This window comes from Schistocerca gregaria, chromosome 5 (genome assembly GCF_023897955.1).
Source record: "Schistocerca gregaria isolate iqSchGreg1 chromosome 5, iqSchGreg1.2, whole genome shotgun sequence".
Classification (NCBI taxonomy): Eukaryota; Metazoa; Arthropoda; class Insecta; order Orthoptera; family Acrididae; genus Schistocerca; species Schistocerca gregaria.
The window spans coordinates 270,446,583-270,461,103 of record NC_064924.1 but is presented as its reverse complement, the minus strand read 5'-3'; positions in this window follow the sequence as shown (position 1 = coordinate 270,461,103).

Sequence of the window (14,521 nt, the reverse complement as noted above, 5' to 3'; positions counted from 1 at the left end):
ACAAAAGAAATGAGCTATTTTGAAAAAAAAATGGCACCGTCTGAGCCACCTCACTGTTGCCACAGCATGGAGTCTCGCCGTTCCCGGCTGTAATGAGTAGCAGCTGTTCCCTCTGTCACACATATGATACGATTGAGGTTTCGACAGATGAAACACGGAAGTAAAAAGCCCGGGAATATGGTGGTTGGGTTTCCGACTCGCAATAAGGCTTGCTGGGATGATGAGGAACAATGCGATTTCCAGGTAGTTACAGGACGGATACCGCCGGCAAGATGGTTCACCGTATCTAATGAAGTCAGCAACGTTGCGAATGTTCATCAGTTATAGATACCGACATAGTCTCTGACAGTGTTTTGAAATTCCGTAACTTAGTGAAATCTCCATGACGTAATCCGGCCAACTAAGGTACATAACGGCCTTTTGACATCTCCTGACGATAACGATTGAGAATGTCGTCGAAACCTCGATACTGTATACAAATCTGATGTGGCAAGAAATCTGTGGACAATTTACTCAAGAATGTCGTCGCGAAAAACCACGTTGTGACACGACACTACCAGAAAGAAATACAACGTCCTCTAGGACTGTTTAGTAGTACTAGCATTTGATATGTGCATACTGAGGGATTTTAGTCAGGTCATTGCCGATCAGATGGCACTCAGAAGCCTTGTCTGTGCGACCTTTTTTTTCTCTGCGGGCAGTAACTGTGTTGAGTTTAGAGGTGAACAGTGGTTGAAACATTTATTTTAGGGTACAACCATGCCTTATCGACGGGTATGTATTCCAGTTGAACCACTGCAATCCATTTCAATAGTGCCACATTGTGTGGCTACGCGAACGTGGATGGACACATCGACGGATTGCCGCACATTCGGGCACAACTTGCACGTAACGTGTCACGGTAGACAACTGGGAACTATCTGTGTGCTTCTGACGAGGCAGGCACCACTACACGTCCACGCACGGCTATTTTAGTGTCGTGAATTGTCGACTTGAGAGTGGAATCGTGCCCTGTAGTCGTCTTAGGTGAGAGTATGTTATGTTCGTATGTAAATGATAGACATTAACATGTACGGTATAGACCTTGTGAGTGGCCTATTCCGGAGTGCATTCGCCCAAGCGATACAGGTCCCTAATGGTTCAAATGGCTCTGAACACTATGGGACTTAACATCTGAGGTCATCAGTCTCCTATAACTTACAACTAATTAAACCTAACAAACCTAAGGAACCCACACCCATCCGTGCCCGAGGTAGGATTCGAACCTGCCACCGTAGCGGTCCCGCGCTTCCAGACAGAAGCGCCTAGAACCGCTCGCCCACAGAGGCGGGCTACACAGGTACCCCTCAGGCTTTATAGTATGGGAACTAACAGTTACTAATGGTGGTCACATTTGGTGTTTCTGCAGGGTAGCAGTGCTCGCTACATTGTTTAGTTTGTCACCCACGTGCTACCGGTATTTCCTTTACCGGAAGGTGATGTGCTTTTTCAGCATGACAAAGCACTTGGCTGCTGCTACGCAATATACAACTGCCTTGCCCAGCGAGAGCCTCAAATCACTCACCAAATGAACGTGTATGGCACATGGTGAAGCGGGAAATTCTTCTTCAGAGTCTAAGTATCGTTACCGTGTTGCAACAAAAGACGAAAGCTGCTTGGGACAGTCTATTGCAAGACGATGAGCCGTGGTAAAATTTGCTGTTTTGAGGAGCGCGCCGCAGCACCTAGTGTAAAGTAGTCGCCTTTCGTTTCTGTCGGTGGCGCCGCTGAGGCAATCGCAATTTTGGTGTCTCCCTCTGGTGGGAAGGGGGAAAAGTTGCCTGTTCCCGTGCATTTAATGGGTGCTATGTGCTCGGCAGGTCTGTCAGTCTCGGCGAGTCTGGTCAGTTGGTCAGCCGGGTCAGTGTGGGGCAGTCAGTGTCTGTCTGTCATCCGGAGTGGTAGTATGTGTTAGGCCGCCAGTCTACTCGAGTTTGCTCAGGCAATCGTCATTGGCGGTTGGATCGATCGGTTGGTCGGTCGCGCTCTGGGACACGAGATGCCTTGTTCGTCTTCAGCATCGGCGCATGTGAGGTCGCCACGTCAGTCCAGTGGGCCGCGCCGTATAGCGAGGGCTAATGGCTTCGCGGCCGACAGAAGAGCAACAGCAGCCAACCCACGACATCCGTCTGGTCAGTGCGAGCTGCGACGCCCTGAAACGGGAGATCTTGAGAGGCGGTATATGTGTAATGTAGAGCATGTTTGTACATTTTATGTAAAACTGCGTTTCATGGGTTTTTATTTAAATGGCCATTTTATTAAATAAAGCTGCCACCCTTCCACCGTAAGAGTTTATTTTAAAAACAATTTGCACTTTCGGTGGCAAGTATTTTTTTTTTAATGTGAGTGTTTTGTACCATTTCCATCTCTCCTACGGGGTGCATAGTTTGTGTTTATGTGAGTTGTTAAAATTTTTACTTTTAAGTAATCTGGTGTGTTGCAGATTTGCACTAGTGTAGTGTGTCAGAGGTTGTTGTGAGCGGTCGTGACTTCGGCCGTGTTAAAAGGAAGCGGCAAGTTTCTCAGCCCGAAAGCTAATACTAACAACAACAAAAAATAATTGTTGTTTCTGACTCTGAATAAATTGTAACTTGCTATTTAGAGGGTGCTTTCTAGTTATAATTTTTAAATCTGTTTTAAAAAAAGAAAGGTTTATAGGAATAAAATTTCCATTTCTTAAAAGAAATTTGCTTTCATCAGTTACCCACTAGCAACTACTTCCACGCTCACATATTGTGATTAAATGTGTGAATGTTCTTGATGAATCGCTAGTAAATAAGGTAAATTCCGTAAGAAAAGACTTATAAATCCATGGTTCAGAGGACATTCAACACCCTTCCGATCGTTTGCATGCGCGAACACGCCTGCATTGTCGCCAAGAGAGCTAAATTGTGTACTGAAGCGGCTGTTTGGCCATCATTTACTGTGACAGGTGTTTCATTTTGCCTGAAATTGGTGATCATATACCCTACAATTATGGAGCTCCAGCCACATCACTTGTCTATATGGTTCAAATGGCTCTGAGCACTATGGGACTTAACATCTCAGGTCATCAGTCCCCAAGAACGGGGAACTACTTAAACCTAACTAACCTAAGGACATCAGACACATCCATGCCCGAGGCAGGATTCGAACCTGCGACCGTAGGGATCGCGCGGTTCCAGACTGAAGCACCTAGAACCGCTCGGCCACCATGGGCCGGCTCACTTGTCTATAGAATGACCTTGAGTGTATTACACATTTTTCCGGCAGTGTATTTCTATTGTTTCATACAGTGACGAAATTACTTTGTAGGAAAAACAGGAACTCAAATTAGGCATCTGCTACTTGATGCATGCGATAAAGGGCATACGTGATCCCGTGGAATTCAGGCTGGCCGTGTGTGGAAGAGAATCACGGGAGTGGTGACTGAGGGAGGGGATTTGCCCTTCCCATCTCCACCCCTGTCAGCCGCTGAAGTTCCCTCGGTGTAACTTTCCGGCCGCCAGACGGCGAAATGATGTCGCGAAACGCACCCCGCCAAGTTTCAATCGGCTCTAGCGTCTACCGACTGCCTTCCGGGGCAAAAGTAACTCCACACAGCACACAAACGGAGTCAGCTTCAGGAGGCCGCAAGTTTTCGACAGTTTTGTCAAGAAAGCGCATCGACTGACAGGCGGAGTCGCGTGTGACGTTTATGAAGGAGGGAGGGAGAGATTGCGGCGGCAAACTTGTGCATCACGGAGCGTCCCCTAAACTGGGAGAATCGTTTATGCCAGCAGCCACTTTAATTATTCACGGATGCAACGTCTGGAGGGTCTTAATGTAATGGAAGGCAACAGGCAAGTTTCACAGTTTTCTTCCTGAGAGCTACTGCTTTCGTAATGCAAAGCCTGGAGTGTAACAGCTGCTCTTCAACAAACATATGAGCTCTGTCAGGAATATAGAGTATAAACTGCAGAAAATAAATTCTGTACTACACACAGCAACTCGAAGCTGAAATATTGTTTTGCCTGCCCGTGAAATGGATCACTTACAGATATCAGACTAACATGTTCGCGAGTATACTTTATCAGTTAAATTCCCTAAAGGTCAGATGCAAAAGCAAGCAGTAGCAGATCAGTTTTTGAGCGCTTATTTTACGCAATTTTTTTTAATCTGCTGGTCAGCTACGTGCCGGCCAGAGATAGGACTTGCGTGCAGCAGTTTAGAGTTCCACGCACTATTCCTTGCTGCTCGCTAACATCAATGGGAAAAAATGGAACACGAGGTGCCTGATAGGAATTCATTTTTATAACAAGTTTATGATCGGACTTTTGATGATACTTTGTTTCTGATGGAGGTACTGTGTATTTAACATACCAGAATATTGGACGTGGTATTTCTTGCTAACGATCACTACGAAAGCATTGACAGTTGACGTACTGTAAAATATTTGATCAATGACAAATATAGATCAAAAGTAATCCCTCGTATAGGCGTACCTGACTGTATAAAATTATAATACTTCATTTAAATACGAATCACACTTAAGCAGATATTAATGTACATATTATCAAATAGCTAAATGCTAGATTTTATAATGAACTACAAATTTCAGCGCAATTTGCTACTGTCAGCCTCTTTTAAACAGTCGAGCCTGCTTTCGGGAGATTGTCTTATTTAGAAAGATTTAATTAATTTACTGCACTATTATAAACAATAATTATTTAAAATAATACTATCAAGTGGTTCAAGTATTGCTAGCAGTAATAGATATCTTGATAAATGTGTGGTCCATTACAGAAGAGGCTGCTCCTGTTAGAGGACGTAAGAAAAGGAAGAAAAGGGAGAGACTGATTTGTTCAAATGGTTCAAATGGCACTGAGCACTATGCGACTTAACTTCTGAGGTCATCAGTCAACTGATTTGTAAACTATTAAATGTTTGTGTACCAACATTTCTGTAGCCCTTTTGTTCCACGTACCGATATAAATATATCCTGAATGTAGAGAGATACATAAAGAAGATAAACATCTGAGTTATAGTACGCAAAAACAACGAGCTCTTCTTCGATAGATCAGCTACATACACTTAAGACTTGTACTTTTCTTATACTATATATTCTGCATCAAGTATCTAACTGGAAATGTTCACATTCTAGTACAATTGTTTTCAATTGGTTAATAAGTAATTTATGGCTAAGGTAGATATTTTGGGATTTTTTATCAAAAAATGGTTGAAATGGGTCTGAGGACTATGGGACTTAACTTCTAAGGTCACCAGTCCCCTAGAACTTAGAACTACTTAAATCTAAGTAACCTAAGGACATCACACACATACATGCCCGAGGCAGGATTCGAACATCCAACCCTGACGGTCGCGCTACGTCTAGAACCGCTCGGCCACACCGGCTGGCAATTTTATATCGTGGGGTTCGATGACATGCTATTGTAGCATGCAAGATAGGCGTTTCCCGGTTGTTTCATGTTAAACACAGATGTCTAGCATCAGTATTATTATTGAATATTAGTTCAACTTGATAAGAAAGGGGAATAAGATTTTTAAAAGTGGAAGTGGTACGTCAATTTTCAATTTTTTTTATTTGGTTAATGGACATGCATTCATATGGCCGGTATGGAGGTAAGCGAATATATTATGAATTAGTCAAATACTGAAGTGCCAGGGATTACAAAACAAACAATACAGCTACTTACGGTAAACTAGCATTTTTTAAGAAATCGAAACTTGTTCCGTCTACCACGTCCATACCGTTAGAACGAGTAGGTAACTTTATAGCTAAACAGAATGCAACGGCAACTAAACATGGTGGAATGACAACTAGGCTGGATGCAATGTCTAACGAGCTTACCGAATTAGCGGGAAATCTTGATGCCACAGTCACTAAAATTGACGCAATGGCAGCTGAGTTATCGGAGACACAAGATACCACTCAGACTAATATTTCAGTAATTGTCAACTATACATGACGCATTGGCTACAATACTAGCTGATGAAATAGCTGCGTTGAATGTAAAGCAAGCATGTACACTTGAAAGGGCGCAGAAATTGGCAGACGACGCAAGTCGAGTTAAACAAACTCAGTTCGACCTATCGCGAACTGTTCAGAAGCTATTGGACAGAATAGACAGCTGCTATGCGAGATAGGATACGGAATGAGCAGATAGAAGCCAATATGAATTATTAAATAAGGAATTTACTTTTTTGGGCTGAACTCGAGGATAAACAGCTTCTCAATTGGGTGACGCAACTGCGAGGAATACACCCTGGTTACTATCAAGGGGAATTCCCCATTGCATCCGCCTTTGATCTGGTGGTAAGCTGAACACCATCAGGAAGATGTTCGGAAGAGGAAAAAAAAAGAAACAACGCATGATGCCCAACATCGCTATAATGGCTAAAAAAACACCGGCATGGTTGCGCGGCCACGGTGTTAGACTGTGAAGGGGGAGACACGTGTTCAAATCTCTCTCGTGCCCCACTTCTTTTTCACAAAATTGTGAGCTTTTCTTCCGGTCACTCACGTGTCTGTTCTCTTTCTGTAGTCCTGGCAATTGTCATGATATACACTGCTTATAGAATATGAGTCGTGTGGTAAAGACACACCACAGTTGCAATTAAATGTGACGAATAGTGAGAGCAGGCAAGATACCGCATAGACTTATCACAGAAATGAAAATAACAAATAAACAGGTGTGAACTATGTTACAACAAAGGAATTCAAGAGACATATAAACCTCCAAAACGGAATGCAAGAGTCAAAACATTTGGCCCTTATATACAACAAACTGGAGATATGGACGTCAAGGTTCCTTATACCTCGCTGTTGCAGACGAACGTTACACTGAGACACAAGCACAAATTTCAGTACAGCGAACAGACACGTCAATGACGAGACAGACAATTCATAATTTTGGGAAAAAATATGGGTCACGAAAGAGATTTGAACACGGATCTCCCCAATCGCAGTCTATTAACCACGACGGCGTTGCTAATCAAGCTTGTTCGATGCTGCATATGCTGGGCTTGGACAGTACACTGTTTCGATTTTGCCTCTTTTTCTACAATTCAATACTTCTTCTTTCTGTTTTCATGGTTGATCAGTGTTCAGTTTTTGAGGGGCCATTAACTGGGCAACCTTACCACTAAATCTGAGAGAGGCTTCCCTTGTAAGAGGAGTGCAGTAACAAGTTTCATAAAGCGTGCTTTGTAGGATTAGATACGCTTAATGGTGACCAAGATAAAGCATGGGTACCACAGATGATATGCAACACATGCACCGAGTATTTGCGTCAGTCAACCAAGAGCAAGAGGAGTTCAAATGTAGAATTTCAGTGGTAAGTAGGAAGCCGAAAAACCATGAAGAGGACTGTTGCTTCTGCGTCACTGATGTTACTAGTATCAATCGAAAGAACCGGAGCACCCTCACGTATTTTGATCACGCATCGGTACGTCGTTCTTCAGCTCACTGTGTGGAAGTTCCAATATCGGCCCTAAGAGAGGTTCCTCACATTACTAACGAAACTTCCGCTTGTATTGAAGAAAGAAAGAAGAATGTTTAGATGTTAATGATGATGTTTCCATTGCTTTCTCTCAACGGGAGTTTGATCTGGTAGACGAAAATGACTTAGTGTACTGTGCAGATACTGGCGAGCTCCTCCAGTAGCTTGGAGTGCCTACGTACGAACCGAAAAACCGGTGACTGGTCACTGGCAGCAGCAGGAGATCACTGAAATGTGTTTTCTTGTACAACGGTAACCTGTACACCTCGCTGGTTCATCTAGACTGAAGGAGCACTATGTATCGGTAATGTAAGTGTTGAAGGAAATTTGTTACGATTGGCAAGAGTGGATGATTTGTGTAGACTCGGATTGTGAACCTTCTGTTGGGCCAACAACTGAGGAACACCAAGTACCCACCCTTTCTGTGGATGTGGAACTCACAGATCTTAATAGAAGGACCATTTTCTATGGGAGGAATTGCTGCCAGAGTGATCTGTAAATGTTATCAACAATTTTCTGGTGAACAAGAAAATTAAACAGTTTACCAAAGTTATGGACAGTAGTAGTAGATGCTTCAATTATTTATGGCAGGCTTTTCCAGGAATGACCATGGAGGAATTGAAAGTTGGTGACCTCGCTGCTCCTCAGATCCGTGGGATCATCTGAGATCCACAAGTCATAAACTGTATGAATTGGAAGCATGGACGGCTTTTGTTCTGGTGTCGAAGAAGTTTCTGGACAAGAGTAAGGTGATGAACTACGTAAACTTGACGCGAATCTTCAGATTTATGGAAGATTTCGAGGAGAAGGCACTTGAATCTGCTGACTTGCAACCCTCGCTATTGTGGACGTATGTGGATGATACCTTTGTAGTTTGGCCCATGATGAAGATAACTTGCAAGACTTCTTAAGACATCTGAATTCCATCCACGATCAAATAAAGTTCACAGTGGAAATTGAAATGGAGGGATGTCTTCTATTCTTGAATGTTCTGGTTCGGCGGAGTGAGGATGGCACTATGGGACATGAAGTGTATCGGAAACCGACGCACACGGATTTGTACCTATGTGCAAATAGCTCCCACCATCCTGCCCAGACGATAAGTGTTCTCCCATAGAGCGCATATTATTTCTGACGAAAGCAGTCTGCTAGATGAACTTTCCCACTTACAAAGAGTGTTTAAAGACAATGGGTACTCCCCACAGCAAATACAGAGAGCCGCAAAGAAAGCAGAAAAAGAGAAAGAAACCTTTAAATCGATGGCCTTCCTGCCATATGTGGGTAGCCTCTCATCAAAAATAGGACGGATACTCAGCAGACACAAAGTAAAAGTGATTTTTAGTCCTCCACCCAAGACAGCTGCACTCGTGGGCTCCGTCAAAGAAGATTGGCTGCTCCGAAAATCTGGAGTTCACAAAATTCCATGAGGCTGTGGCCTTTCTTACATTGGACACACAAATCGTATTCTCCAAGAAAGATGTACAGAACACCGGAGGTTCAGACTGCTTTTACAACCTAACAATTCGACAGTGGCAGGGAACTGTATTGACACTGGTCACAGTATGTTGTATGACAACGTCAAAATTTTGGCGACTGCATCACCTTTATGGGACTCAATAGTGAAGGAGGCAATTGAGATACGCTTGACGAACAATTCAATTAATAGAGATAGTCGTTTCAATCTTCATAAATCATGGAATCTGGCACTTGGTGTAATAAAATCACAAAGACGTCGTCACAGTGCAGGTCACAATGATATATCTACATGCCAACAGAGATCGACTGCGGAGTCATAGACGTAACTAGTGCATTGTGCACGTCTCTGCCGCCGACCAACGTCTCTGGCGCATTTGCATCTATTGCCGCATGCGCAGTCGCGTGGTGCAGGAGTATAAAGGGACGAAGCGAGCACTGGAGCGGCAGTCTTGCGGCTCATTCTGAAGATGGCTGAAAGTTATACAGCCAAAATATTAGAAGAAGAAGGAGAATTCTTGCGGCAGCACACCCCAAACTTATTGGTACTTACCACTTGTTACCACAATGCTGATCGCTTTATGACACCTTAGGTGCAAAATGAATGCTAAAAGGCGTCACCTACTTTCACATATATATCGATTTCGCGTAAACCTGGGAGTAATACATGATGAGCATGGGAGATCAAAGAGATGGAGACCAGGTATCAAGGACGCAGAGCAGCGGTGATGATGACGATGTACTGTTGGATTTTGAGAAGACACACCCATGCTGTTAAACATTCTAGATGTTCCATAAAATTTAAAATCAAGCCCAAATTTAGGACAATGATGGCTTCACATACTACTGACTTGGACCAATTCCTGCTGTACAATATACAATGTTAAATTTATTTAATTAATAAATTGCGTTTTGCCATATTTTGTTTTTCATTTATAAAATAATATATTCTCCCGAGAAACAGATTTGGGGGAAGAAATATCAAAAAAATATCGTTCGAAGCTCACAGCTTTTAGAAGTCAAATAAGCAGACAAACTTGACCGGTTTTCGGAATGAGGGGCCCAAAAATGTTCAAAATATGGTTAGAGATTTATTTTTGAGCCCTGTGAAATAAAACAGTAGCACAGGCGAAGGGAAGAACGAAGGGAAGTTCCTCGTGTGCAGCACGAATCGAAAGCTGCTCTACAGCAAAATACCCCGTGCAGCATCAGGGCTGTGTAAGCCTGATGAGTCACATAATGGAAGAAAATCATATTAGGTGCTGAAAATCTCAGGTATTCATGGATCATAAAAAGACTGTTCACCCAGACGGTTGCGTAAAAACCTTTCACTGTGCCATTCCTAGGTCATGGTCCTAAGCTCAAAAAATAGCATTTGCTTTATCCAAGGCTACGCAGCTGTACGAACAACTGAAACTAGTCTACTGTTTTTCTGCTACTGTCGTGATTTCGTGGTTGAAGGATGGTAAAATCACGATGAGTTGGTTGTCCACATCCCATTTCAGAGTCCTGAGGGATCGGAGTGTTATTTTCTCGTAAAGTAGGATAGGCAGTGGCCTGTGGCATACAGAGTACCATCAAGATGCAGACACAAGTGTTTCAGGGCGCACTGATTAGAGAACATTGTTGGATATGGGACTACAAGGCTGATGACTCATACGGTTTCCCAAGTCGATCCATTGACATCGTCAACTGCGATTGCAATGAGCACAGTATCATAGACGTACCATAGGGGAGGGGGGAATGCCAAGAGGTGACCTAGTCGGATGAAGAATGTTTCATGTATAACCAGGTCGATGGTCGTGTCCGGATACGTTGCCAGCCAGGCTAACGGCAGCTTGAAGGATGCAGTGCACGAGGGACTCAGTCAAGTGGTGGTGATGTTATGTTATGGGGGATATACACATGGACATTCGTCGGACCTGTGGTGATAATCGAAACCACTGTGACAGCTTTGACCCACGTGGATGTTATGGTTGACCAGCTGCCTACCATTATGCGTGACAGCTTTGACATTTAAGGGAAAGGTAACTGTCTGCGGGACAAGACCAGAGTCGTGCTATAGTTGTCAGAGGAAGGGGCTTGATCGTGAAATCAGGTTAACGTTTTCAGAATGAGATTATCACTCTGCAGCGGAGTGTGCGTTGATATGAAACTTCCTGGCAGATTAAAACTGTGTGCCCGACCGAGACTCGAACTCGGGACCTTTGACTTCCGCGGGCAAGTGCTCTACCACCTGAGCTACCGAAGCACGACTCATGCCCGGTACTCACAGCTTTACTTCTGCCAGTATCCGTCTCCTACCTACCAAACTTTATAGAAGCTCTCCTGCGAACCTTGCAGAACCAGCACTCCTGTAAGAAAGGATATAGCGGAGACATGGCTTAGCCACAGCCTGGGGGATGTTTCCAGAATGAGATTTTCGCTCTGCAGCGGAGTGTGCGCTGATATGAAACTTCCTGGCAGATTAAAACTGTGTGCCCGATCGAGACTCGAACTCGGGACCTCTACCGCAGAGTGAAAATCTCATTCTGGAAACATGCCCCAGGCTGTGGCTAAGCCATGTCTCCGCAATATCCTTTCTTTCATGAGTGCTAGTTCTGCAAGGTTCGCAGGAGAGCTTCTGTAAAGTTTGGAAGATACGAGGCGGATAGTGGCAGAAGTAAAGCGGTGAGTACAGGGCGTGAGTCGTGCTTCGGTAGCTCAGATGGTAGAGCACTTGCACACGACAGGCAAAGGTCCCGAGTTCGAGTGTCGGTCGGGCACACAGTTTTAATCTGCCAGGAAGTTTCATATCAGCGCACACTCCGCTGCAGAGCGAAACTCTCATTCTGGAAACATACCCCAGGCTGCGGATAAGCCATGTCTCCGCAATATCCTTGCTTTCAGGAGTGCTACTTCTGCAAGTTTCGCAGGAGAGATTCTGTAATGTTTGGAAGGTAGGAGACGGATACTGGGAGAAGTAAAGCTGTGAGTACCGGGCGTGAGTAGTGCTTCGGTAGCTCAGATGGTAAAGCACTTGCCCGCGAAAGACAAAGGTCCCAAGTTCGAGTCTTGGTCGGAAACACAGTTTTAATCTGCCAGGAAGTGTCATATCAGCGCACACACCGCTGCAGAGTGAAAATCTCATTCTGGAAACATCCCCCAGTCTGTGGCTAAGTCATGTCTCCGCAATATCCTTTCTTTCAGGAGTGCTAGTTCTGCAAGGTTCCCAGGAGAGCTTCTGTAAAGTTTGGAAGGTAGGAGACGGATACTGACAGAATTAAGGCTGTGAATACCGGGCGTGAGTCGTGCTTCGGTAGCTCAGATGGTAGAGCACTTGCCCGTGAAAGGCAAAGGTCCCGAGTTCGAGTCTCGGTCGGGCACACAGTTTTAATCTGCCAGGAAGTTTCAGGATGACGTTTTGTCCTCCAAATTCGCCTGATCTGAAATCGATGGAACGCATCTTGATCTTCGACATTGTCGAGCACCAGCTCCGCGCACATTTATCATCGGCCAGCATTTTAAGGGAATCACGCGACCTGTGTGCAGACAGCTGGTGTCATTTAACTCTGAAAACATACCAAGACATCTAGAATCCACACAACGCAGAAAGGCTGCTGTTTTACGTTTGGAAAGTGAATTAGCACGCCATTAATCAGGTGTCATAACATTTTAGCTCCCCACTGCACACTGCCGAGATCTTATTTGGCGGCGGTTAGTGTCGCACTTAAGAAGTAAATGGATCCGCCGACTTCATAAACCACTCTCTTCATCAACGCCAGCGTCGGACTCTGACTGAGCCGCGTTTCTCGCCAGTCGACGTAATACACTCCTGGAAATGGAAATAAGAACACATTGACACCGGTGTGTCAGACCCACCATACTTGCGCCGGACACTGCGAGAGGGCTGTACAAGCAATGATCACACGCACGGCACAGCAGACACACCAGGAACCGCGGTGTTGGCCGTCGAATGGCGCTAGCTGCGCAGCATTTGTGCACCGCCGCCGTCAGTGTCAGCCAGTTTGCCGTGGCATACGGAGCTCCGTCGCAGTCTTTAACACTGGTAGCATGCCGCGACAGCGAGGACGTGAACCGTATTTGCAGTTGACGGACTTTGAGCGAGGGCGTATAGTGGGCATGCGGGAGGCCGGGTGGACGTACCGCCAAATTGCTCAACACGTGGGGCGTGAGGTCTCCACAGGACATCGATGTTGTCGCCAGTGGTCGGCGGAAGGTGCACGTGCCCGTCGACCTGGGACCGGACCCCAGCGACGCACGGATGCAAGCCAAGACCGTAGGATCCTACGCAGTGCCGTAGGGGACCGCACCGCCACTTCCCAGCAAATTAGGGACACTGTTGCTCCTGGGGTATCGGCGAGGACCATTCGCAACCGTCTCCATGAAGCTGGGCTACGGTCCCGCACACCGTTAGGCCGTCTTCCGCTCACGCCCCAACATAATGCAGCCCGCCTCCAGTGGTGTCGCGACAGGCGTGAATGGAGGGACGAATGGAGACGTGTCGTCTTCAGCGATGAGAGTCGCTTCTGTCTTGGTGCCAATGATGGTCGTATGCGTGTTTGGCGCCGTGCAGGTGAGCGCCACAATCAGGACTGCGTACGACCGAGGCACACAAGGCCAACACCCGGCATCATGGTGTGGGGTGCGATCTCCTACACTGGCCGTACACCTCCGGTGATCGTCGAGGGGATAGTAAATAGTCCACGGTACATCCAAACCGTCATCGAACCCATCGTTCTATCATTCCTAGACCGGCAAGGGAACTTGCTGTTCCAACAGGACAATGCACGTCCGCATGTATCCCGTGCCACCCAACGTGCTCTAGAAGGTGTAAGTCAACTACCCTTGCCAGCAAGATCTCCGGATCTGTCCCCCATTGAGCATGTTTGGGGCTGGATGAAGCGTCGTCTCACGCGGTCTGCACGTCCAGCACGAACGCTGGTCCAACTGAGGCGCCAGGTGGAAATGGCATGGCAAGCCGTTCCACAGGACTACATCCAGCATCTCTACGATCGTCTCCTTGGGAGATTAGCAGCCTGCATTGCTGCTAAAGGTGGATATACACTGTACTAGTGCCGACATTGTGCATGCTCTGTTGCCTATGTCTATGTGGCTGTGGTTCTGTCAGTGTGATCATGTGATGTATCTGACCCCAGGAATGTGTCAATAAAGTTTCCCCTTCCTGGGACAATGAATTCACGGTGTTCTTATTTCAATTTCCAGGAGTGTACTACGATGTGTGCCGGCCCCTGCGAGTCCGTTTCTTCGTGACTGTAGCCAGTTAGCGAGCAGTCAGTAACATGGATTGGAATGGTTCTGAGATGTCGACTGTACACTAAACACAAACGATTTATGACAGGACGAATCATTGGGGAGAGCTATCCGGGGGCTGGGAAATTAGGGTGGGATTGTGTCTGTGTGTTACAAAGGCCAGCGAGATAGAAAGTTTCAATTATGCGAATGCTGTTTCTTCGAAGTGCATGGCAGCTATGTTTGTACTATTGACCTAAACCTCAGAAAAGTTT